Below are 27,955 nucleotides of genomic sequence, written 5' to 3'. Positions count from 1 at the left end.
ACATCTGTGATTCCCTCTATGTATTTGCTCCTCAGTTTCCCCAAGGACTATTGGGTGGCCTATAGTATAATCTTAAGATGATCCCCTTCTTTCTCAGTTCCACCCATGTAGTTCATTAGATGAATATCCTAAGTACAGCAGTAATGTTTGCCCTAAACAAAAGTGCCACTCCCTTCCTCTCTTGCCTCCCTTTCTATTACATGTAAACCCTGGAACTTTGAGCTGCCAGTCTTGCCCTGCCTAAGCCATGTTTCAATATGGGCTTTGATATCCCAGTCTCATGTTCCCACCTTACCTGTCAGACCCCTTGCATTGAAATATGCAGTTTAGTGAGTTCTCCTTCTGACATGTTCTTGCTTGGCTTGTCTAATTAACTTTCTCTAACTTCAGAACTATCCTCATGTCTATTCTCATGACTGTTTAGGATCCATGCCCCCTCCCCACTAGTTTAAAGGCTCATGAATAGCACCTGCAAATCACTAGCTGATATTGGTCCTCTAGTTCAGGTGACCCTCACTTTCAAACATCATACTCTAGCCCCAGAAAAGATCGCAATGATCCAAAAATCTGAATCCTTGCCTAATACACCATCTTGTCAGCCATTGATTTATCTGCTTTATCTTATTTCTACTCACTAGCACACAGCACTGGGAGTAATCCAGGAGATTAATACCTGGAGATTCTGCTTTTTAAATCTCCTTCCCAGCTTCCTATATTCACTCTGTAAAGCCTCTCTAACCAAGTTGTTCATATCATTGTGTATAAAACCTGGGTTCTCTCTGCAATTACTTTGCAATATCCTTGACCTTGGCACCAGAGAAGCAATACATTCATTCTGAATTCTCACCCATCTATGCCCAGACAGGAGAGTCTCTCCAACTGTTGGAATTTTACACATCAATCAGTTCCCCTCATCCTTTTGAGTGATTACAGGTCAATTAAAACCAATCTCTCCAAGGGTGGCAGGACATTCCTAGTATCAGCCTAGTGAACCTCCACTGCACCCCCTCTATGGAGGGTGTATCCTCCTTTTCAGTAGGGAGGCCAAAGCTGCATACAAGACTTCAAGTGCCATCTTACCAAGGCCCTGTACCACCTTAGTAAGGCATCCCTACTTAGGAATTCAAAATCAGATAGCAGTGAAGGCTGATGTCATTTGCCTTTTAATTGCTAGTGTCAGAAACTGGGAAGAGATAGAGATCAGGACCCAGGAAGGAAGGGGAAATTGGGCCAGGAGGAGAAGTCCCTTCAGTCACACCTACCAGTCCAATTCACTTTGTCCAGTCTTCTGTTACAGATCCTGGGGGTCATTTCTACAACTGAATCCTTGTTTGATGTCAAACCTGTTAGTGTGCACTTTCAGCATGACACAATGACAGATGGTCTGAATAGTGCATATGTACATTTCAGAGTAAGCATGCAAGCACAGATGTCCCACCATTGGTGTCAGTAAACACTATTCCTGGAAAACCAAACATGTATTCTCACTTAGGGAGTCTGACCAGTCAAATCATTCTTAATACATGCCAGCCAGAGCCACCTCTAAATTTTCTTCCTGGTTGAGCAGGCTTGAGGTCCATGAGTGACAGTGACTTCTAGAATCAGAAGTCATGGTGTGAAAGGTTTGGATGGAGCAGATTCTTAAAATACATTCAGGAGACCATTTTAAGCTGCTGTATAGAAGGCTGTACAAGAGGGGCAGCCCTGGACTTAACCACTTTCCTGGCTGCTTTCCTAAAATTGAAACATCAGTGAGGGATGATTTTGCAGACAGTGATCATAATTCCATTAGATTCAATATTTGTTTGAAAAAAAAAAGGACAAGGTGGGCCTGAAATCAAAGTTCTCAGAGAAGGCAGCTTTGAGACCAAGTATGATTTGACCAGAAGGGACTGGGAGCAGATACTTCTGGGCAAGTGTCAGAGCAGGGGATGCATTTTAGGCAGCAATATAGAGTACAGGGCCAACATGTTCCAATAAAGATAAAGATGGGACCAAGAGATCCAGAAAACCCTAGATGTTGAGGCATTTATAGGATTTTATAAAGAGAAGGGTTATGTCAGATGAGGGATCAAGCAGCAGAAGTGTAGAGTACAGAATGTACAAGGAAGAACTTGAATAAGGAGAACAGAAAGGGGTTATAAAAGGATAATGACAGGTAAAGTAATGGGAAATCTTTAGTTTTAAGAGTACAAGCAAAAGAATGATGAGGAACAAGTAGGACCCAATTTTGTACAAAGTAGTAATTTGTGTGTGGAGCCAGGATGTAGAAGAGGTTCTAAATGAATCCTTTATATTGGTGTTCACTAGTGAGGGACACTGGGTATGGAAATCAAGAATGATAGTGATATGATTAAATAAGTTGCTTAGACAGAGGGGAGGTTCTGCAGGGTCTGGCAGACTCAAAAGTAGATATGTAGGGCTGGATGGAATGCATCCCTGCTATTTCCTCTTGCCTTGCCCAAGATGCTGGGATGTTAATATTCTTCATTTAATAATCCCATTATTCAAGAGAGCGAGGGATAAACCAGGGTACTGTATAGTTCAACCTTAGTGGTGGGGAACTTTTAGAAGCAATTCTGGGGGACAGAATTGATCTGAATTTGGAGGCAGGGATTAATGAAGAATGGACAGCATGGTTAAGAGGTCATGTCACACCAACTTGACTGAATTTTTCAAAGAGGTGACCAGGTATGTTCACAAGAACAAGGTTTTAATGTAGTTTACTTGGACTTCAGCAAGGCTTTTGAAGTCCTGCATAGGAGATGCTAGCAAAAGAAAAATGATGGGATCCAAAGAAATTAGGTCAATTGGATTCAGAAGGTAACAATCAAGAGGCACTTTTGTAATTGGAAGCCTGTGTCCAGAAAGATTCCACAAGGATCAGTGCTGGGGCCCTTGATGTTTGTGGTTTATACAAGAAAATTTAAACTTTGTAGGAGGGTTGAATGCTAGGTCTACTGATATGAAAATTGGTGGGGTTGTAAATATTGATGAGGATAGCCTTAGAGGAATGTTGACAGCCTGATTAGCAAATGGAATTCAATCCAGATAAGTGCAAGGTAGGATTACTTAGGCAGGATAAGCAAGGCAAGGGAATACATGATAAAACAGCAGAATCCTGAGAAGCACTGAAGATCAGGATCTTGGTATACATGTCCACTGTTCCCTTAAGGTAGTAGGGCATGTGGATAAAATGGTTAAGACTCATGGGATACTTTCATTAGTCAACACAGATTAAGTGCAGGGAAGCTAGGATGGAACTGTACAAAACATTGTTTGGGCCACATTACCCTCTTGTGCAATTGCATCCCTCTTGTATAGAGGGGATATATCTGGGCTGGAGCATTTTACTGAAGAGATTTGTATGTGTAAAATTATGAGGGGTGTAGGTAAGGTAGAGAGGAAAGAACATTTCCACGGTGGAGGGATCATTGGTCAGGGCATAGATTTAAGTGAAAGGGATTTTAGATGGAATGAGCAAATATTCAGAAGTGATGGGAATCTGGAACTCACTATCCAGAAGAATGGAAGAGGCAGAAACCCTCAACATTTAAGCAGCATTTAGATGTGCACTTGCAATGCCAATACTTGAGACTATTTCCCAGCATTTTGCCTATTGGATTAGAATTGAAATAACTCTAAAGCAGCCAGTATCCCATCACCAAGTCACCCTTTAGTTACATGTGCATAGCACTTGACACTGGGTCCAGCTTCCTCAGAGCCAACTCAGAATGAGCAGAACCTCTAACACTGTTAGCCTGGACTCAGATTGGATCACATTAACAGCCCCAGACAGGGCACTCATTCTGTGAAGTCCACCTGGCTGACCTCATTACAATCACTACATTCCACTTCCTCCAAGTGGAGGAATGTGGGCCTGTTCTTTCCCCGTAGCATTCTCACCAACTCCAGTTCCTGACTCAACCCCCAATACAGGCAGCGTACTGGACTACAGCTAGACTTTCACCCAGACCATCTTGGAAGAAATTCTTCTCTTCCTTCATGCGATAAAGGCATTGAAGCTGCAACATCCTCCATATCCATCTCAGACTCTGGTTTCTTTGATGCTGAATGAGGGGAAACCCATGTATTCCAACAGCCTTGCCAACTTTGAGGGACCAGGTATGTTTTGCTGTAGTCCTGTTGGCAACTTTCATGTTGTCCATGTGCAGGACATGGACTGAACTTTATATCTGGGACCTGACCTTGCAGTGACCAGACATCTTATCCATGGAGGGCCACTTCTGCGCTTTCAGCACCAAACTCTCACTTAGAGGAGCTTTGTCTGGCATTGGTGTTCCTGATGCCTGTTTCACAACCCCCACCCCCACCTTTTGGGTCTACAGTTTGATATGGTCAGTATCAAGAAAATTTAAAACCAGACTGACTCTTCTAGTGGCAGCCCACCAGTTGTGGTCTGCCAGCAGGAGGCAGCTCAAGGCATCTACATTTGCTACTTGGCCTCCCAGACAGTGATCCAATTTGTAACTATGTACTTAGGAGATGCCACTAAAGTGGATCTAAAACCATGGACGGCACAGCCTTGTCCCGAGTAGCCCTAGCAGGGGTTTGTAAGGTGTTAAAAATTTATGTCCATATTGGTATTGGTGGAACTCCTAGCTAGGACAGCCAAACCTTTCTCCATCAGAGTTGCTTTGTGCTCTGCATCAGAGAAAGTCCACAAAGCAAATGGCTGGCATTCTTCTCCATTGGGTCATCTGAGCTAACACTACCCTGATACCATATGGGAGGCAATGTGTATGCACCAAGTGTCACTTGGGAGCATCATGCCAACACCCTAGACAATGACAGCCACTTCTTCACTTCCCTAAAGGCTGCATCTTGATTATGAGACCATTTCCAAGGCTGACCCTTTTTCAAGAGGGATGAAAGGGTGCCAGGATATCATGAACTTTGTAATAATTCATGAATCCAGGGAAAGACCCAAGCTCTGGTACAGATTTGGGAACTGAGACACCTTTGATTGCCCTCCCTATCATTCAATAGGTGTAACTTGATCTTGTCAACTCTGTAGCCCAAGTAGGTCACTTGGGGCAAACTCTTGCCTTGGAGAAATGTCTAAGGACAGTGTGCAGGCTCTCCAAGTGCTCTTTATTGGACTTCCCTGTTATTAGCATGTCTAGCTTAGACCTTGTAAAAATGTTCTCCATCAACCACTGAAACGTGACAGGCTTATGATACCCCACAAAGCAGTCTTTTGTTAAAAGCCTTCATGGCTATTAAAGGTAGTGTACTTCTAGAAATCCTCAACTGACCACAACTGCAAGTATACATGGCTCATGTCCAGCTTCATGAAGAACAGTACACCCCACCCCAACAGCTTTGCTTACAAGTCACTATTTCAAGGAATTGTGTATTTACCCAGGTATGAGATGCTGTTTATTTAAAACCCCCACAAAGCTGAACTGACCCGTCAGGTTTCACAATCAGTATGACCAGTGATACCCATTCCTCAAAAGTGTACTGGTTAGATGATTCCTTTGCTTTGTAGCCTCTAGATTTCTGCCTGTTTCTACATAAGGAAAATGGCTTTGGAGAGCCCTACATAATCATGTAATTCCTTCCTGGTCAACATACAAGGAGGCCTTGGCTCCTTTGATAGTCCTAGACTTTACTTCACTCAGGTAGCCATTTTGTATTCAAAGTGAGTCAAGAAAGATTTAACTTGATGGGCTGAAAATGTTGAGCCAATCAAGCTGAGGCCAGAGCTGTTTACTACAAATCAGTGATAAATGAACCAGCTGCTTCCCACACAAGGCCAGAACTAAAGTTGTACCCTTAATCTGTAAAAAAAGTGTTCCTAGTATAGTTTCTCAATCCAGCAGAGGTCTTACCTAAACTTAAGGTAGGTAGTCCAGAGCAAATTTTGTTAAAAACTTGTTCTGCAACAAACAGAAGTAGTTGCTGGAAATGCTAAGCAGATCTGGCAGCATCTGTGGAGAGAAGTCAGAATTAGTGTTTCAGGTCAAGTGACCCTTCCTCAAAAACTTTGATTTTACAATCAAAAATACAGCTGCACTGGTATCAACCTCCATTAGAAAGGGGTGACCATTTAACCAATGTTTATTTTGATTGGTTCAAATTTGGATGTCACTAAGCAATTTAACTTTAAGCCAGATGTTAGGTGGTGTTTCCAGGGTGTACACTGCCCTGGATACCAGCCTTTGAGTTCCCTTACTCAATTCAGGTGTAGAGAGACTCATTTGCTGTCTCAAGTCAACACACCAGTAGCAATTACAATCACTTGCTGGCCCAGATCCTGAAGACAATTTTAACTATTTGGCCAAGGCTTTGCTTTGGGCTTTTGCTGTGGCCTGACCAAGAGTCCCTCTATCTAGGATATGTCCTGAATGAGGTTATGCAATTGCCTTCACTCAAGTGGTACACCACAAGCTCAGGTGAGCTTGGCAAGAGTGAACTCTTCCATCAGCATACCCTGTAACCCATATGCACCACTTGCTGTATTTTCTAGTGATAAAGGCAGTTGCAGTGCCTGTTTGAAGTCCAGTTGGGACTTAACTAGTAGGAGCTTTTGCATGGTTACATCATTAATTCCACATACCAAACAATATCTCAGCATCTCATTAAGGGTTATTTGAAAGTCACATGCCTCTGCTAGTTATCTCAACTTAGTCAGAAATCCCAACATGGATTTCTGAGTTCTTGAGCTGAGTAAAACTAAAAGTGTCTCAGAATTAGAGGCTCGGGGTTAATAATGTCCCTTAACTAAATCCATCAACTCTTGAAAGATTTAGTATCTGGTTTGTCAGGAAACATTAGACTCCTAATAAAAAATGCTGCAGGTCTACAAGCTATCAGAAGAATTACTCATTGCTTTTCATCTGCTCTAGTGTCATTTGACCAGAAAAATATAACATTCTTTCCATATGCTGGGCCCAGTCTTTGGCAGCAGGATCAAACAAGTCAAGCTTAAAAAATACTTACCACAACTCAAAGACAACAGTTATGAGCAAATTTCTTCAGGTGTATTCTTTTTATCTCATCACCACTGAAGTAACTCCACAGAGGCCCATATTCTGTCACCATTTATTTACACATACAGACTACTTAACACTGGTCTGGCCAACTCCCAGAGAGAAAGTAGAGCTGGTGACACTCCTGTTTATATGTCAGCCAGGGCCCTCTGATTGGACCAGGTTAACAGTGCCAATCAGAGAACTCATATTCAATGAGGTCCATCTGGCTGACCTCGTTACAATCACTACAAGAATAGTTCGGTGGTTTTTAGTTAAGTTTTTGACTGGTGTAGCCTAGTGACATGAAGGGTGTTTTCCTATGGTCTGTAGATTCTGACTCAGTGCAGTGACTGGCATGCTGACGCCAATGTCCATGCATGGAACTTTGCTTCAGAATCATTGCTGCCAATATATTACCCCACCCCGTGTGTTAATTATGCCCAAAAACCCAGTAAATTTCACACAATCAGGAAGGAGAGATCTATCCACAGTGAGGCACAGGCCCAGTGAATATATATTTTTGGGGTTTTGGAGCAGCATGGAGTTTAGTATAGAGGAGAAGGGGTTCTTTTTGCTTGCTTCTTTGGTTCATATTAACTATGAATGAAAAAAGGCTGTTTAACAGGATAAATTGAAGCCCAGGTTTGGGGGCCCAGCACTGATCAAAGAGTGACATCACAGGAAACTGTAAATTCATTGGTTCGTAATAGCTGCTAATTTGACTATCTATTACAAGTTACTTTCAGATTAAAGGTAAATAGTAGAAATATTTTACACATTAAAAACTAAAAGACCAGTAGGAAATTTTAACAAAATTAAGAACTAAATTAATAAAATAGATCTGCAAGGTCAGGCAATGTGTTGTACCTACGTGATTTGATGAGATGGAGTCCAAGCTTCAAACATTGCAACACATCAGGGAGGGGGAGTGCTATCTTAACACTGTTTCAGGAGGCAACACAACCCTTAGATTAACTACCTTGAATTCAGTCAGTGGTCATAGACAGGAGGGTGTGAATATGAGGCAGGTGGAGAGATCCAGAAGGTAGTGCTGAAGGACCCTCAGTCCTTGAACATGACTAACAGCTATGAGATTCTTGCTCCCAAAGTGGACAATAGATTGGGATGTGGGGAAGATGTGCAAACTGACCATAACCATGGTATAGTGAGCCATTCAAGAGAGATGAGAAAGAGAAAAGTAGTTGTAATGAGATAGTATAGTCAAAGGAATAGATGCTGTTCTCTGTGGCCAGGTTCAAGACTCCCAAAGGCTGTGCTGCCTGCCTTGTACACAGGTTCAGAATATATCAACTGGGCTGCAGAGTGGCTTGGATTGGGAAGGGAAAGATCTAGTTGTCATTGTCCATCTAGGTGCCAATTATAAAGGAAGAACTGGAAAGTTTCTGCTGAGGGAATATGCACAGCTATGATCTAAGTTAAAAATCAGAACCAAAATAGTAATTCTGGATTACTACCTGAGCTAATTGGCACAGGGTCAACAAAATTAAAGAGGTAAACATGTGGGAGAAATGGGTTTGAGTTCATGGGAATTTGACACCAAGACCAGGGAAGGAGGGATCTGTTCTGATGGGACAGATTCCAATTTTACCATGCTGGACCAGAATCCTGGTGACTAGGGCTGTAGATATAGTCTTAAATTTTAAAAAATCAAAACAATGGTACTTTAAAATGGGGGAAAAGAGACAGAGAGAGCAGGAGTCATGTTCTTATTTGTCATGTATACAAATGATTTGGATGTGAATGTAGAAAGTACGGTTAGTAACTTCGCAGACGACACCAAAGTTGATGGCAAAGTGGACAGAGAAGAGGTTTACCTCAGAGTACAACAGGACCTTGATCAGATGGGCCGATGGGCCAAGGAGTGGCAGACGGCGTTTAATCTAGATAAAAATGAGGTTCTACATTTTGGGAGACAAATCAGGGTAGGACTTATACACCTAATGGTAAGATCCTGGGGATCGTGGCTGAACAAAGAGACCTTGGAGCACAGATTCATAGTTCCTTGAAAGTGGAGTTGCAGGTAGACAGGGTTGTGAAGAAGGCGTTTGGTAAACTTGCCTTTATTGGTCAGTGCATTGAGTATAGGAGTTGGAAGGTCATGTTATGGCTGTACAGGACTGAATGCAGTTCTGGTCTCCCTGCTATTGGAAAGATGTTATTAAATTTGAAAGGGTTCATTCAGAAAAAAATTTGTGAGGATATTGCCAGAGTTGGAGGGTTTGAGCTATAGGGAGAGGCTGAATAGGCTGGGGCCAATCTCCCTAGAGCATCAGAGGCTGAGTGGTGACCTTATAGAGGTTTATAAAATCATGAGGCACATGGATAGGATGAATAGGCAAGGTCTTTTCCCCAGGGTGGGGTAGTCCAAAACCAGAGAGCATAGGTTTAAAGTGAGAGGGGAAAGATTTAAAGGGGATCTAAAGGGCAACTTTTTCACGCAGAGCGTGTGCGTGTATGGAATGAGCTGCCAGAGGAAGTGGTGAAGGCTGGCATAATTACAACATTTAAAACGCATCTGGATGGGTAAATGAATAGGAAGGGTTTAGTGGGATATGGGCCAAATGATGGCAAATGGGACCAGATTAATTTAGGATATCTGGTCGTCATGGATGAGTTGGACCGAAGGGTCTGTTTCCATGCTATACAGTTCTATGACTATGACTTTATAAGGATCAAGGGAAAGGCAGAGAACTTAAACAGATATTTTGCATCAGTCTTTATGGCAGAAGAGATTTCGAGCATCCTATTAATGCTAAAGAATACAAGGGAGGAATTAAGTACAATCACCATCAGTAGAGAAGTATTATTAGACAAAATAATGGGGCTTAAGTCAGCTAAATCCCTTGGCCCTGATGGCTTGCATTCTAGGATCCTAAAAGAAGTAGCTGCAGAAATAGTGCTTTGGTTTTAATATTCCAAAAATCCTTGGATTCTAGAGAATTACCAGAGGTTTGGAAAACTGCTAATGTGAGACCCTTATTCAAGAAGGAAGGGAAGCAAAAAGCAGGTAACTATAGGCCAATTAGCCTAACATCTATTGATCAGACAGTAGTAGAATCACTTTTAAGGAAATAATAGCAACACATTTGGAAAATCTTAATCTAATCAAACAGAGTCCACATGCCTTCATGAAAGGGAAGTCATGTCTGAAGAAGTTATTTGAATTTTTCTAGGAAATCTCAATCAGAGTTGATAGACAGGAACAGTTCATGTGTTGTATTTGGGCTTCCTGAACACGTTTGAAAAAATACTACTCAAAAGGTTACGTCATAAGATAAAATCCCATAGTGTTGTGAAGTAGTATATTGGCACAGATAGAGAATTGACCATGGGCAGGAAACAGCAAGTGGCAATGAGGAATTCTTTGTCAGGTTGGTAACAAAGAACAAAGAAGAAAGAAGAACAAAGAAAATTACAGCACAGGAACAGGCCCTTTGGCCCTCCAAGCCTGCGCCGATCCAGATCCTCTATCTAAAACTGTCATCTATTTTCCAAGGATCTGTATCCCTCTGCTCCCTGCCCATTCATGTATCTGTCTAGATACATCTTAAATGACGCTATTGTGCCCGCTTCTACCACCTCCGCTGGCAACGCATTCCAGGCACCCACCACCCTCTGCATAAAGAATTTTCCACGCATATCTCCCTTAAACTTTTCCCGTCTCACCTTGAAATCGTGACCCCTAGTAATTAACCTGTGACCAACGGGGTTCTACAGAGATCAGTGTTTGGTACTGTTTACAACATATACTAATGACTTGGAGAAATGAAGCCAATGTATTCTAGCCAAATTTTCAGATGACACAATGAGTGAAAAGGCAGATTGTGAGAGGGATAGATTTTTTCATTCGGAGTTCTGGAGTTCCACAGGAATTAATGTTGAGTTTGCACCTGTTTACAATATATATCACTATCTTGGAGGAAAGAAGTGAATGTACTGTAGCTAAATTTGCTGATGAAACAAAAATATGTGGAAAGCAAGTTGCAAAGGCGATCAAAACAATTTACAGAGAGATATCAACAGGTTAAGAAAATGGCAAAAAGTTGTCAAATGGACTATAATGTGGGAAAATGTGAAGTTGGTTATTTTGAAAGGGAGAACAAAAAACAGTATTATTTAAATGGAGAAAAGCTACAGAAAGCTGCAACACAAAGGGACTTGGGGTGTTCTTGTGCATGAATCATAGAAAGCTAGCACACTGATGCAGCAGATAATCAGGAAGGCTAATGGATTGTTGGCTCTTATTTTAAGGGGATTGGAGTTGGAAAGTAGGAAAGATGCTGGTGAGACCACATCTGGAGTACTATGAGCAGCTTTGGTCCCCTTATTTAAGGAAGGATATTGTTTCATTTGAGACAGTTTAGAGAAGGTTCACTAGGATGATTCCTGCTATAAAGGGTTGTCTTATGAGCAAAGGTTTAACAGGTTGGGACACTACTCACTGGAGATGTGATCTCATTGAAACATTTAGGATTCTTAAGGGTATTGACAAGGTAAATCCTGAGAGGATGTTTCCCTCATGGGACAGTCTAGGACCAAAGGACATAGTCTCAGAATAAAGAGGCACCAATTTAAGACTGAGATGAGGACAAATTTCTTCTCTCAGAGGGTTGTGAGTCTTTGAAACTCCTTGCCATATAGAGTTGTGGAGGCAGAATCCTTGTGTATTTTTACAGCTGAGATAGGTAGATTCTTAATCTGTAGGGAAATCAGTGGTTGTGGGGAAAAGGCAAGAAAGTAGACATGTGGAATGTCAGATCAACCATGATTCTACTGAATGGTGGAATAGACTCAAGAGGCTGAGCAGCCTACTCCTCTTCCTATTTCTCATAGTCTTATGGTCTAACCTCTTATGTGAAACCTTATCAATTCTCATAAACCATTTAGAGTCATGGGGTCACAGAGCTGTACAAAATGGAAACAAACCCTTTGCTCTAACTCGTCCATACTAACCAGATATCCTAAATTAATTTAGACCCATTTTGAGTCATAGAGTCATAGAGATATCTGGCATGAAAACATACCCTTTGGTCTGACTCGTCCATGCCGACCAGATATCCTAAATAAATCTAGTCCCATTTATCAGCATTTGGCCCATGTCCCACTAAACTCCATCACTTCCTCTGGCAGCTCATTCCATACACGCACCACCTTCTGCATGAAAAAGTTGCCTCTCAGATCCCCTTTAAATCTTTCCCCTCTCACCTTAAACCTATGCCCTCTAGTTTTGGACTACTCCATCTTGGGGAAGACCTCTATTTACCCTATCCATGGCCTTCATGATTTTATAAACCTCTACAAGGTCACCCCTCAGCCTCCGACGCTGTAAGGAAAATAGCCCCAGCCTATTCAGCATCTTCCTGTGGCTCAAATCCTCCAACCCTGGCAATATCCTTGTAAATATTTTCTGAACATTTTCAAATTTCACAACATCCTTCCTATAGCAGGGAGACCAGAACTGCACACAATATTCCAATAGTGCCCTAACCAATGTCCTGTACAGCCACAACATGACCTTCCAACTCCTATACTCAATGCACTGACCAAGGCAAGCATACAAACACCTTTTTCACTATCCTATCTACCTGCGACTCCATTTGGCATTTGGCTCATATCTCCCTAAACCCTTTCTATCCATATACCATTCAAATGCCTTTTAAATGTTGTAATTGTACCAGCCTCCACCACTTCCTCTGGGAGCTCATTCCATACACGCACCATCCTCTGTGTGAAAAAGTTGCCCATTAGGTCCCTTTAAAATCTTTCCCCTCTTTTCTTAAACCTATGCCCTCCCCCACCCTGGGGAAAAGACCTTGTCTATTTACCCTATCCATGCCCCTCGTGATTTTATAAACCTCTATAAGATCACTCTCAGTCTCTGACACTTTAGGGAAAATAGCCCCTGCCTATTCAGCCTCTCCCTTTAGTTCAAACCCTCCAAGCCTGGAAACACTTGTGTAAATCTTTTTTGAATTATTTCAAATTTCATAACATCTTTCCTATAACAGGGAGACCAGAATTCCATGTTGTACTCAAAAAGTGGTCTAACCAATGTCCTGTACAGTTGCAACATGACCTCCCAATTCCTACACTCAATACACTGACTAATTATTTTTATTTAAACCAAGATTATGATAACACAAGCATGGCCACATTTATGGTACATCCTTGGTTTCCCCAAGTGGGTTTGCTTTTTATTTGTTCATGGGATATGGATGTAACGGAAAAGGCCAGCATTTATTGCTCATCACTCATTGCTCTTGAGATAGTTGTTATTTGCTGCCTTCTTAAACCATTACAGTCCTTAGGGATCAGGGAAAACAGCAGTGCTCTTTGGAAGGTAAATCTAAGATTTTGACCCCACAGTAGTGGAGAAACCACTGTAAGGATTCCAAGTCAGGACGGTTTATAACTTCACAGAATCATTGAATTTTTATGGCACAGATGGATGCCATTTTGACCTATCATTCCTCCACGGATACCTAGTGACAATCTCCTGCTTTTTCCCAATATCACTGCTCACCGTTTCTATCCAAATAATCATCAAATGCCCTCTTGAATGTTTCAATTGAACCTGATTCCACCAGATTTCCAACCTTTCTAAAAACTGTGCACGCAGGGTTGATGCCTCAGCTTCTTGTAATCTTAGAATAGAGGATATGCCAGGCCATGATGTTCCAAATTCTGGTTAAAATTATGCTACAACTGATGGCCCACAGAGCTTCATGGATGCCCAGGTTTGAGTTGCTAGATCAATTGGAAATCTAGCCATTTAGCACAGCATGAAGTCACGGATCCTGATCAATTGAGGGTTTCCTCAATGTGAAAACAGGACTTTGTCTCCAATAGGACTATGCAGTGTTTGCTCTTATCAACAATATCATGGCTGAATGCTTCTGTAACAGGTAGATTGACAAGGACGAGGTCAATTAGATTTATCCCTGCTGTTGCTTCCTTCAATACTTGCCACAGATTCTGCACAGTAGCTATATCCTTTAGGATTCAAGCAGCTGAATCTGTAGTGGTATTACAGAACTGCTGTTGTTGATAGACATTGAAATCCCCGAACTAGAGTACATTCTGTGGCCTTGCTACCCTTAGTGCTTCCTCAAAGTAGTACTTAAAATGGAAGATCACTGATTTATTCATTGACAGGTGGTAGTAGGTGCTAAACAACAGCATTGATTTGGAATGCAGTGCCTGGGAGAGTGGTGGAGGTGGATTCCATAGGAGGTTTCAAAAGAGACCTGGATAAATATTTCAAAGGGACGAACTCAGACGGCTACAGAGATAGGGCTAGAGGGTGGGACTAACTGGGTAGTTCTTTCAGGAGCCTGTACAGGGAGAGGGAGGGTTGGACATGGGTTGAGTCTGGGGGTGGGGAGATTTTAAAACTGGTGAATTCCATGTTTAGCCCAACCTTCCCTCTCATCCCTGCCTCCTTGACTTGAGACAACCTGTCCATCTTTTCTCCCACCTATCCGCCCCACCCGTCCCACTGATGAATCCCCACCACCCCCTACCTGCATTCACCTATCACCATCCCACCTACCTTCCCCAGTCCCACCCCTCCTCTCTCTTTTTATTTCACAGCTCCCGACCCAAAACGTCAACTTTTCTGCTCCTCTGATGCTGCCTGGCCTGCTGCGTTCCTCCAGCTCCACGCTGTAGCTTCTAATTAATGCTTCTACACAACAATGTGACAGGAAGGCGGACCATGTGCAAAATTAAAGCAGTCCTGTTTCCTGTTGTTCCAATTTCATCTTGACCTTGTGTCATGTACTGATGAAAGTGACATAATCAGATTTAAAAGACCCAAATTACCTTATTGATTCAAGTAGTGTGAATAATTAATATGAATTATTGTTGAGTGGTATTTAATTGTGATAAGTGATGTAACCAGAGAGTCGAATATTCCTTATCATTGAGTGGTATATCTAAATCTGAAACCCCAACAAGTTATACAAAATACAATAAACACACAAACATATGAAGTAGGAGCAGAAACAGACTGTTCTACCCTTTGATACTGCTCCACCATTCAATAAGATTACAGCTGATCTGTAGATCTTTCTGAAGAAGGGCTCTGACCCGAAATGTCAACTTTCCTGTTCCTCTGATGCTGCCTGGCCTGCTGGCAGCTCCATTCTGTGTTATATCTGTTACAGCTGACCTGTTTGTGTTTTGCTTTGTGTTTGTGTTTTGTTTTAAAATTAGTGAACTTCCTTTCAAAACAGATAAGGAGATTTCTTTTCTCTGAGAGTTGTGTGACTTTGTAACTCTTCCTCATGGCAGTCCATTCGCTCTCTTAGAGCTTGCTCACATTGTGCCTTCATGAATAATTGCAGCATCCGTGCCTCATCGTGCCATGTCCAATTTGTTAGCATGTTGGCACTGCAGCCAGAGCCAAAGGCTTTCACTACGGTTTTTTGAGGTGCCTCTTGTACAGAATCACAGATAGATTGCTTGTCGACATGAAGTGTCCTGTGGCTGGGGAGGGGGGTGGGTGTCTTGGTGAATGGCAATTCATTTACCTAAGCAATCGAATATGGGGCGGCATGGTGGCTCAGTGGTTAGCACTGCTGCCTCACCGCGCCAGGAACCCAGGTTTGATTCCACCCTCGGGCGACTGTCTGTGTGGAGTTTGCACATTCTCCCTGTGTCTGTGTGGGTTTTCTCCAGGTGCTCTGGTTTCCTCCCACAGTCCAAAGATGTGCAGGCTAGTTGGATTGGCCATGCTAAATTGCCCGTAGTGTTCAGGGATGTGTAGATTAGGTGGGTTATAGGGGGATGGGTCTGGGTGTGATGAAGTGTGCTCAGCCTTCATCAATGGGGAATGCCATCAACGACTACTCTGAAGTCTAGAGACAGTAGGAACTGCCGATGCTGGAGTCTGAGGTAACAAGGTGTGGAGCTGGATGAACACAGCAGACCAAGCAGCATCAGAGGAGCAGGAAAGCTGACGTTTCAGGTCTGGACCCTTCTTCAGAAATCTTTCTGAAGAAGGGTCCAGTCCCGAAACGTCAGCTTTCCTCCTCCTCTGATGCTGCCTGGCCTGCTGTGTTCATCCAGCTTCACGCCTTGTTTATTCTGAAGTCTATAAACTCTTTTGCTTCTTCTGTTCCCAATTTAGGTCCGGTCTACAGAGAGTAATGAGCCCTGCTACTGGTAACATGTCATTCACTGTGACTGCCTACCTAAAAGGTGAAGGAGGATCAGGCTAGCATGGAGAACAGGAGAAACAAGTTCAGGAAGAGCTCGTAGCCACAGGCCCCCTCAGGATGCATGGGATGCACAGGAGGCACAGATTGTTCTCACCCTGACTCCAGTTCCTAAGTGTGAGCGAGCCACAGTGCAAAGACAGGGTCTGTATGTCCCAGAACAGGGTTGTGGAACTGTGCCAAATGCTGGTGTGGCATCTGAGGTATGCAGGACTGGTATACTATCCTCTCTTGGTGGCTGTGAAGATCACTGCAGCACTTAACCTCTATGCAACTGGCTCCTTCCATGGAGCAACAAATTACCAGTGTTGCTTTTCTCAGTCATGCACTCACAAATGTATCAGGACAGTGACCAATGCCATATGTGCGAGATCACACCAGTTCATTTTATTTCCTAATGATGAGTTCAGTGCTGCAGCTTAGGCAATAGGGTTCTGAAATAAAGCTGGCTGAGAGGACCATTTCAGAACGCCAAGGAATTCATCAACTGGAAGAAGATCCATTTATGTTCAGATGATCTGCAAACATTACCACTTCCTGGAGGTGTGTGCCTGCTGCCCTGGTAGCTGCCATGACTCCTTCATCCTGGAGCACTCATGTGTACTTGGTGAATTTGAAGGTCCAGATACCTTACAAGACTGGTTAGTAGGAGACAAGAGCTACCCACTGCAACCATGGCTCGTGACGCCATTGTGCAACCTCCTCACAGAGGCACACTGAAAGTTTAATGTTGCCCATGCCTCAAAAAGGGCCATGGTGGAGCAGGGCATAGGATTGTTGAAGATACATTTCCACTACTTCTCAGGATCCTTCTCAGGGGCCCTCCAGTACAGTCTAGACAGAGTGTGTTACATCACTCTGTTGTGCCCTGTACAGTTGGAACAAGCAACAAGGCAATTTGTAAAATGTTGAGGAACTGGGGAAATAACAGCAGTCTTCCAAGGATGGGGACAAGGATGCTGAGGAGGAAGAAGCTAACATTGTCCATGCCAGACAAAATCTCATTGATAAAAACTGAAAGAACTGCGGATGCTGTAAATCAGGACCAAAAACAGAAGTTGCTGGAAAAGTTCAGCAGGTCTGGCAGCATCTGTGGAGAAAAATTCAGAGTTAACGTTTCGCGTCTGGTGACCCTTCCTCAGAACTGTTCTGAGGAAGGGTCACCAGACCCGAAAAGTTAACTCTGATTTTTTCTCCACAGATGCTGCCAGTCCTGATGAAAATCTCACTGATACTCGGTTCTCATCGAAGAAAAGTGGATGTAACAATTGTTGACTAAAAAATAATTCTTGGTCATGATGCCAAAATCTAGTTAGCATTGTGGGGGTGAAATTCAGCTTCTATTGACTTCATTTTTGTTCCGTTTTGCTTTCTGCAATTAAATGCTCATGTTTATGCTTATAGTTGTCTGACTGCTTGCCTGTATGCCCCCAAAGGACAATGACAAGATTTTAATTTATACTGTGGACAGAGTAGCACTGACTTAACAATGTTGCTCAGAAAGAATGCTCAGACAGGTAAAGTGTGTGGCACGGCATTTAAACAGTGACCAGGGTGAGAGAGTGGGGTTATTTGTGCAGTGTCAGCCACACCTGCTATGTACCATAGGTAGCATGGTTTTGTGGCTGCTGTGCCATGACATTGCTGGTGAGGGGAAATAATGCTTTGCCAATACTTGTCCAGGTGCACAGCAGCCTTTCAAAGGCACAAGGAATGCTGGTGTTTCAGTGGCTATCTACTGAATGGTGAGTTGTTGTGGGAACAATGCATGGTAAGATGGAAGGAAATTGGATGTGAGAGACACTATAGTGGCAGGGAAGATAAATTTTGAGGCAATAATAAGACAAGCTGAGATATCTTGCTCTGGCTTGCACAAGAAAAACCCTCCAAAAAACAGGATGCAACTCAAACCCAGCCAAAAAGACATAAGATTCAGACTATGATTTCCAAGAAAGCAGGTGACTTAGCAAGTGCCTAGCAGATATCTGTGATTTTAATTTGCTGAAGTGTTTACCCTGCTGAGTTTGTGACAAATGGTCAGAGGACACTGCCTCCTGCAGTGCCACAATGATGCCACCCGAAGGTTGCAGGAACAGCAACTCATATTCAGCTTGGGAAACCTGCAGCCCAATGGTATCAATGTGGACTTCACAAGCTTCAAAATCTCCCCTCCCACTACCGCATCCCAAAACCAGCCCAGCTAATCCCCGCCTCCCTAACCTGTCCTTCCTCCCACCTATCCCCTCCTCCCACCTCAAGCCCCACCCCCATTCTCCTACCTACCAACCTCATCCCGCCCCCTTGACCTGTCCATCCTCCCTGGACTGACCTATCTCCTCCCTAACTCCCCACCTACACTCACCTTTACTGGCTCCATCTCCGCCTCTTTGACCTGTCTGTCTCCTCTCCACTTATCTTCTCCTCTATCCATCTTCTATCCACCTCCCGCTCTTTCCCTATTTATTTCAAAACCTCATTCCCCTCCCCCATTTCTGAAGAAGGGTCTAGGCCCGAAACGTCAGCCTTCCTGCTCCTATGATGCTGCTTGGCCTACTGTGTTCATCCAGCTCTACACTTTGTTATCTCAGATTCTCCAGCATCTGCAGTCCCTACTATCTCCAACAAAGTGACTGCTCCTTTCTTGTTCCTGACCTCAACCCAAACTAAGTCTGTAGACATATCATTCTCAAACTGCCTTTCAGAAGCTGCTATACTAGCCCTGACTAGCAATGCCACTCCCCCACCTCTTTTACCACCCTCCCTATTTCTTTTAAAGCATCTAAATCCCAGAACTTCCAACAACCATTCCTGTCCCTGAGTTCTGTAATGGCCCCAACATCGTAGTTCCAAGTACTATTACCATCACTTCCAATTCCAGAACCTTGAAGAGACTTGTAGTCAATGGAATATATTCTTATAATATCCTAAAAGAGAAGTCAAACATTTCTGTTTGATTCAGGCAAAAACATACTTTGTTCGTTCTTTCTCTAAGCTGACTCCCATTTATTTAAAAGTTACTTGATAACTCATTGTAGATATTTGATATATGTCTTTGTAAATTTGTCCAAATTAAATATTTTGTTTACCCCCTCAAAGTCACTAACAATTGTTTTTTATGCATTGAAACCATTGAGACTGATCCAGGTCCTTTTAAATTTTCACATAACTATTCCCTTTAAATGTTTAGAATGCCAGGCCATGTGGGTCTTAATTTTTTTAATCATGATATGCATAAGTTTAACCAGGCTTAGTGGTTTTGAAATTCCCAATACTTAAGACATTTAATGTTTTCACAGTAGTTCTCCAGTGCTGAGGTATGTTGTTAACGAATGGCTTGATGGGTTGGAGGAACTCATCCATCACTGTGTTGACACATTGAAAGTCTGCAGGCAGGTGCGATGTTTGAAGAGGTTGGCAAAAACCTTTAGTATCTTCACTTCTGTGATAAGCAAAACAGCATCCATCCATTCCACTTCAAACAGAATTGGTTAATTAGTAGTGGTTTACTGCTGATTTAAAGGGGCGCGGTGAAAACTTCCAGACGTAATTATGTCAACCATATCTCTTCCTCCTGTACAGAAATAAGTGTGTTATATTTAACAAAGGAAAAGCCTACCTCCTTTGTTAATCTGTCCTTTTTTTAGACTCCTTGATCAGTTTTCCCTGATTTTAGAACATACCATCAGCTAATTTTGTTCAAAGAGAACTGCATTTCCAAACTTCCAATTTCTTTATTACTTGGATACTTTCACACTAAAGTACATTTATGATAAGCAAATCTTATCATCCAGAATTAAAGATTCACTCGTGTTAAAACAATATTTGGAAGTTCACTCTGGGCAGAAAATGAAATTCCAAGCATGATAATTTAAACATAAAGTTTCTGAAATTAAAATTTACCCAGGACTCTTTCCTCAATCCAAACATAACACAGATAGAACACTAACTTGAGGAAGGAGCAAATAAGTTATATATTTTGACTTAGTTTTACTTCTTCAATTAACTTTAATCAACTGTAACCAATTCCAAGGGGTAAATTTTTACCAAATTTTAATCCAGTTCCACATTTATTGACTCCCAATAAGTGCAGTCAACACTGTCTCCACTTCATCACAGACTTTTGCTTACACAACTACTGATAGTTCCTTAAAAGGACATTACATTAACCATACACATTCCACACTGAAACAGGCACACACCATACTTTCAAATCACAATACATCCCAAAAATACAAACTAAACTCAAAACTATTCCCAGATCTTAAACTCTGGGAGACAAAACATTTTACAACCAACAAACGAAGATGTATCAACGGGCACTCACATCTGGACAGGAAAGAGTTATTAGCTCAGTGAAACACAAAACCTGGTCTCTCTCTCCCCAAAACACGTAAATAGAACAAGCAGCACATAGCAGCTTCACATTCCAAGAACAATTTTAAAGGAAATTTTTCATTTTCTGCGCTCTCTCTACCAGTACTCCCTCCTTTTTGTTTTGATTTAAATAGCCCCTTGGGATCATTTGCTATCACAACATTTCATTCATGGGGTGTCCCCTGGTAAATTAAATTATCTGCTAAACTACTGGTACCTGCCTGAGTATTTGCTCCTCTGGTACAGCTCGCCACTATAGGTGCCATTGGAGCAGATGGAATTGGCTCCTCCCCTTTTCTCTCGAAGGGAACAGGGAGTCCTATTCCGGTTTACCTTCCCCGCTGTACCTAGCAGATCCACATGCTAATCCTCCCCAGTCAGCATCTCCACATCACTAGCTTCCCTCCCTATTTCAGATTCAAAAGCACACTTTATTCTTTTCTGAGCGGTGAGCTGGCTTTGTAGCTTTTCCACTTCGTATGATTTCCAGTGTTACTTTGCCTGTGCTGTAGCAAATTGTTTGCAGACTTTTAAATCACGGTACTGTTTCTTCAATATCACTTTTTCCTCATCATCTTGTTTAAATGTCCCTTCATATTTATTTTTCTCTGTAAGCCTGTTTATCTCCTTTCGAAGGCCATGTATCTCGGCTCCAAGCTCCAGCTTCTCCTGCTGGCTTTCTGCCAAGTCCCTCAACAGACAGTCTGATACAGCCTTTTGCAACTTTTTAATTGTCCAAAGGGTTTCCCCAGTGGTTTTTCCTTCAGCACTGGCGTGACCTGCATACTGCTGCCACTTCCCCATTACAATCGAAGGAGTCCCCCTCCAACCAAAACAACCCAAGTCCCTAGGACTCGGCGATTCCCTTTCCTTTGTCATCCTGGGTTGAGTCCAACTTTTGTTCTCTCTGTGTTGCGCTGATCAGTCTCGAATCGAGTTCCTGTCAACGGTCCCCAGGTCACTGACACTGTCTGAAACAGCTGTTAGCCTCAATGGAATTTCTATTGTTTATTTTAGTGTCTTCTCCTTACCAGCACCCCGACAGGGCCCCAGGCTGCATGTTTTCTTTTAGGGGTCAGTCCGAGTCCTTTGGAGCAATAAAACTGCTTCTTGCCAACAGTCGCATTTAAGCGCAAATTAATGTTGCCTCGCTCGACAACAGTTATTTGCTTGGCATAAACAGGTCATTATCATCAGTTCTGAAGAAGGGTCACCGGACCCGAAACGTTAACTCTGTTTTCTCCTTCAGAGATGCTGCCAGACCTGCTGAGCTTTTCCAGCAACTTTGTTTTTGTTCCTTTATCAACTAACCTTTATTAGGTTAGTTAAAACAGCAGGCATGCACTTCAGATGCACAAACCGCTAAGCTGACATTCCCAGAACAGTCAACAAAAATGAAAGCTAATACCCAAGAATAGAAGCTCACGCTGGCCGGACATTTCTTCAAAGCCATGGGGTATTCTCCACCCTTCCAAATGTGAGTTCCACACTTCGCGAAGTTTGCTGTCCGGAGTTTTCACTGATGGCACGCTGAAATCCTTCATTTTTATCCTTTTTCCTTGTCTTCCCAAACTGTGGTGTCTTATTCTTGTTGGCTGTCAACTCATCTGAGCTCTGGTGCCTTCCCACTCTGGGCTCACTTCAAGGACACATTTAGGATTATCTCATTATTCTTCTTCCAAATAAGGACTTGCACCTTATGCCATCCTCAAAGCTGATCTGCCAGCCCAAGCCAATGGCTGGGGCTTGAGTAACTTCAGTTCAAGTTTGCTGTTTTCATATAGGAGCAGCCCCTAGCCAACAGTATTTACAACAATATTAAGCATAAAGTATTTACACTTCACAAAAGATCACAAATATCAAAAGAAAGCATGATTCCATTTACCTCACATTGAAACCTAGCATGAATGGGCAACGTGTCTTTTTCATTCAGTTTCATAGAGGATCTCACCTGGATCAGTGCAGACTTCCACAGTCTGGAGAAATGGTCAGCAATGGAGAAGTTTGAGTATTCCTTTGATCCTGAGGGCAATGCTATCAGGAGTTCTCGTAACCTGGCAGTGTGATATCAATGGCTGTGACACTGGATGAAGGCTGCAGCAGTAGAGAGATCCTCAATCATGAAGTTTCCTTACCACTGGAACTGGATCTATCTTTTGTCAAAGACCATGTTTGATTTAATTTGATTTGATTTGATTGATTATTGTCACATGTATTGTTTTGCATGCTCTACAGACAGATTGCACCATACAAATTGCATCAGGTAACAGAACAGATTACAGAATACAATGTACAGCCACAGAGAAGGTATAGAAGGAGAGAGATCAACATTAACATTTGAAAGGTTCATTCAAAAGTCTGATAACAGTGGGGAAGAAGCTGTTCTTGAATCTGTTTTTCTGTGTATTGAAACTTTTATATCTTCTGCCCAACAGAAGAAGGTGGAAGAGAGTATAACGGGAGGGGAGAAGTCTGTGATTAAGTTGGTTGCTTTCCTTAGGCAGCAAGAAGCATAGATGGAGACCATGTATGGAAGGCTGATTTGTGTGATGGACTGGGCTGTGTTCATGACTGTTTTCAGTTTCTTGCTGTCTTAGGAAGAGCAATTGCCACACCACCTTGTGACAAACCCAGTCGAATGCTTTCTATAGTTCATGGAGAAAAATTGAGAAGAATCTTTGTGGACAAACTGAATTTCCTTTGTCTCCTGAGGAAGTGGAGGCATTGTGTTTTCTTGACTGTTGCGTCCATGTGGGTGGGCGGACCAGGACAGATTGTTCGTGTTCATTACTCCCAGGAGCTTGACGCTCTCTCGGCCGTCTCCACCTCAGCATCATTGATGCAGACAGAGGCGTGCCTTCCACTCCGCTCCTGGATGTCAATGACCTGCTCTTATATTTCACTGATGTTGATGGAGAGATTGTTGACTTTACACCACGCTACTAAGCATGTGTCTGCTGATGCACAACAGCATTCCCATGTTAAAAGACATACCTGCCAAAGGCATCTACCTAAAGGAATTCACTCCCCCCACATGGACAACACAAGCCCTGTGTCAATTGGCAAGAGGTGACATAGACAGGATTGTGAGATCTGGAAGTCGCCATTTTGAACCGGCATATAAGCAGTGAAGTTTGACTCAGTTATGTCGCTGTTGGAATTGGAATAGGAGATTTCAGAAACTTTCTTCATGACTAAGCCGCTCTGTTCAGGATCCATTCTGCTCATCCCACACACTGAAATGGCTAGAAAAGCAGCCCTAAAATTAGTCTGTTCCATCTCCAACCTGGCTAGAAAGCCACATGGAGCAGGCTTATCTACCTACAATCTGAAACCAAAGTCAAACTCAATATCAGAACCTAGAATGTACAAATCCTCATGGATAATGAGCAAATCAATGGTCCAGAGCAAAGAACTGCCCTTGTTGCCCATGAACTCAGGCATTTCAGCATTGATATTGCTGCCCTGCAGGAGATCCAAAAAGCAAACAAAGAGCAACTGAGGGAAGAAGGTGATGGTCACACCTTCTTCTGGAGAGGAAAACCCAAGGATCAACCCAGCACATATGGAATTGGATTTGCCACCAAGAATGAACTCGTCAACTCTCGGAGCTCCCTGTTGGCATCAACGATAGCTTCATGATTCTCTGTCTACAACTTGCCAAGAATCAGCAGGTAACGGTTAAGAGTGCCTAGGCCCCAATGCTTGATGCCATAGATGAGTCCCAAAGGAAACTTCTATTCCACGCTGTGCTCCATACTCACCAATATGCCTAAAGAAAAGACTGTCTTCCTCAGGGTGTTCAACACCAGGGTTGGAAAGGATTCCCAATTCTGGAAAGCAACCATCGGAAAGGTAGAAGTTTGGAATTACAACTCCAACAAGAGTCTCCTGCCCATCAAATGTGTGGTGCACCAGTTAATCACGACCAACACACTGTTCTGCCAAAAAGCCAAGTTAAAGATTTCTTGAAGACATCCACAATCAAAACGTTGGCACGTAGGTAACTACTAGGGCCTGAGTACTTTAGGAAGTGGCCCTGGAAATAGCAGACACATTGGTGATCATTTTCCAGCATTCTGTAGACTCTGGAAGAATTGCAATGGACTTGAGGGTAGCTAACGTAACCCCACTCTTTACAAAAGGAGGGAGAGAGAAAATGGGGAATTATAGGCCGGCTACCCTGACATCAGTGGTAGGGAAAATGCTAGAGCCAATTATTAAGGATGTAATAACTGAGCATTTGGAAAGTGGTGACAGAATCAGTCCTAATCAGCATGGATTCACTAAAGGGAAATCATGCTTGACAAATCTCCTGGAATTTTTTGAGGATGTGACCAGTAGAGTGGACAAGGGTGAATCAGTAGATGTTGTATATCTGGACTTTTAAAAAGCTTTTGACAAGGTTCCACAACAAGAAATTAGTAAGGAAAATTAAAGCTCATGGCATCGGAGCTAATGTATTGATGTGGATAGAGATTTGGTTGGCAGACAGGAAGCAGAGAGTTGGAATAAACAGGTCCTTTTCAGAATGGCAGGCCAGTGATGAGTGCTGGGACCCCAGCTGTTCACAATGTACATTCATGATTCGGACAAAGGAATTGAATGCCAAATCTCCAAATTTGCAGATGACACTAAGCTGGGTGGCAGTGTGTGCTATAAGGAGGATACTAAGAGGCTGCGGGGTGATTTGGACAAACTGGCTGAGCAGGCAAATACTTGGTAAATGCAACATAATGTGAATAAATGTAAGGTTATCCACTTTGGTTGCAAAAACACGAAGGCAGATTATTATCTAAATGTTTAGAAAAAGGTGAGGTGCAACGAGACCTGGGTGTCATGGTGGAACAGTCGCTGCAGTATGACATGCAGGTGCAAAAGGCAGTGGGGAAAGCTAATGGCAAGCTGGCCTTCCTAGTGAGAGGATTTGAGTATCAGAGTAAGGATGTCTTGCTGCAGTTATATAGGGCCTTGGTGAGGCTATATCTTGAGTATTGTGCATAGTTTTGGTCTGCTAGTCTGAGGAAGGATATCCTCACTATTGAGGGAGTCCAGCAAAGGTTTGTCAGACTGATTCCTGAGATGGCAGGACTGAGATATGAGGAAAAACTGGATCAACTGGGCTTGTACTCGCTGGAATTTGGAAGAATGATGGGGGAATCACATAGAAGCGTATAAAATCCTAATGGTACTGGACAGGCTAAATGCAGGAAGAATGTTCCCGATGTTGGGGAAATCCAGAACTAGGGGTCACAGTCTAAGAATGAGGGGTAAGCCATTCAGGACCGATATGAGGAAGAATTTCTTTCCTCAGAGTTGTGAACCTATGGAATTCTCTCCCACAGGAAGCTTTTGGATCCAGTTCATTAGATATATTCAAGAGGGAGCTGGATATGGTCCTTGCGACTGAAGGGATCAAAGGGTATGGAGAAAAAGTGGGAATGGGATACTGTGATTACATGATCAACTTTGATCATATTGAATAGTGGTACTGGCTCAAAGGGTCAAATGGCCTACTCATGCACCTATTTTTTATGTTTCTATGTTTACGTCATCATTTGATCCCAAGTCCTTATTACCAAAGTGATGACTAGTGTGGACAACTGCTAGACAGATCAGCAGCTCATCCATTCCTCAATATCCATCAAATGCTCCCTGAAGATGAAGAAACAGTTCAGAAACAAGTTCAATGTTGAGCGGCCTCAAGAATCAAGCAGACTCGTGAACAACCAACAATGTCTTCACCAAAATCTCTAAACATTTTAATGAAGTGCAGAATATCTGGAAAGAGCTGAAGATAGTCATCATCCAATGCTGTGATGAAACCATCGACTGCTAGACCATGAAACACCAAGACTGGTTTGACAAGAATGATTGCATCATTGACAAGGAGCAGGAAACTCTTCATGCTTGGCAAAATGACATCAGCAGTGAGACAAAAAGGAGAGCTCATCAAACAACAAAGGCAGAGTTCCAAAGAAGAATGAGAGGAATTAAGAACCAATGGTGGACTGAAAAAGCTAAGGAGCTGCAACTCCTTGCTGACAAGTATGATATTTGGGGCATCTTCAATGCTACCAAGACAATATACAGAGCCAATATCTTTGGCCTCAAACCAGTGCAGTGTGAGGATGGAACCCTTTAGAGAAACAGAGAAGACATGAGTCTTAGATGGAAAGAGCACTTCAAAGAACTGCTAGACTGTTGTACACTTGTAAATGAGGATATGTTTGAGGGAATCCCCCAACTCCCCATCAAAGATGATTTTGCATTCCCTCTTGAAGAATTTGAAGGTGCCATTAGATGCACGAAGAATGGAAAAGCCACAGGAGTGAATGGGATTCCAGTGGAGATTTTCAAACTTTGAAGAACATCATCTCCATCAATGGTTCCTGAAAATCCGGGACAAAGAAGAAATCCTTGTAAACCTGACTGCCCCGGTCAACCCATTGTCTCTGCCTGCTCCTGCCCCACCGAGCTCATCTCCTCCTACCTCGACTTCATTCTTTCCCCTTTGGTCCAGAAACTCCCTGCCTACATCCGTGACACAACACACACCCTCCACTTTTTCCAAAACTTTCAATTCCCTGGCCCCTAACACTTCATCTTCACCATGGACGTACAGTCCCTGTACACCTGTAAACCCCACATGGAGGGCTTAAAAGTCCTCCGCATCTTTCTCCCCTGTAGGCTCAACCAGTCCCCTTCCACTGACACTCTCATTCACTTGGCTGAACGGGTCCTCACTCTCAACAATTTCTCCTTCGATTCCTCCCACTTCCAACAAACCAAAGGGGTGGCCATGGCCACCCACATGGGCTTGAGCTATGCTTGTCTCCTTGTAGGATTTGTGGAACAGTCGCTCTTCTGCGACTACACTGGCACTATCCATCACCTCTTCCTCTGCTATATTGATGACTGCACTGGCGAGGAGCTTGAGCAGTTCATCAAATTCGCCAACACCTTTCACCCCTTCACCTGGACTATTTCTGACACCTCCCTCCCTTCCTTGGCCTCTCTATCTCTATCTCCAGAAACCAGCTCACCACCGACATTCATTTCAAACCCATTGATTCCCACAACTACCTTGACTACACCGGCCTCTCACCCACCCTCCTGCAAAAATGATTTCCCATACTCCCAACTGCTGAGGATATCTGGGATGTCCTGGAGTGGAATGCCTCTGCCGCATCTGCTCCCAGGATGAGGTGTTCCATTCCAGGACATCCCAGATATCCTCCTACTTTGGGGATCATAATTACCCCTCCTCTGTAATTAAGGATGCCCTCATCTGCATCTCCTCCATTTTCTACATTTCTGCCCTCAAACCCCCTCCCC

This window comes from Rhincodon typus, chromosome 2 (assembly GCF_021869965.1).
Source record: "Rhincodon typus isolate 14 chromosome 2, sRhiTyp1.1, whole genome shotgun sequence".
Classification (NCBI taxonomy): Eukaryota; Metazoa; Chordata; class Chondrichthyes; order Orectolobiformes; family Rhincodontidae; genus Rhincodon; species Rhincodon typus.
Note: the sequence above shows the minus strand (reverse complement) of the source record.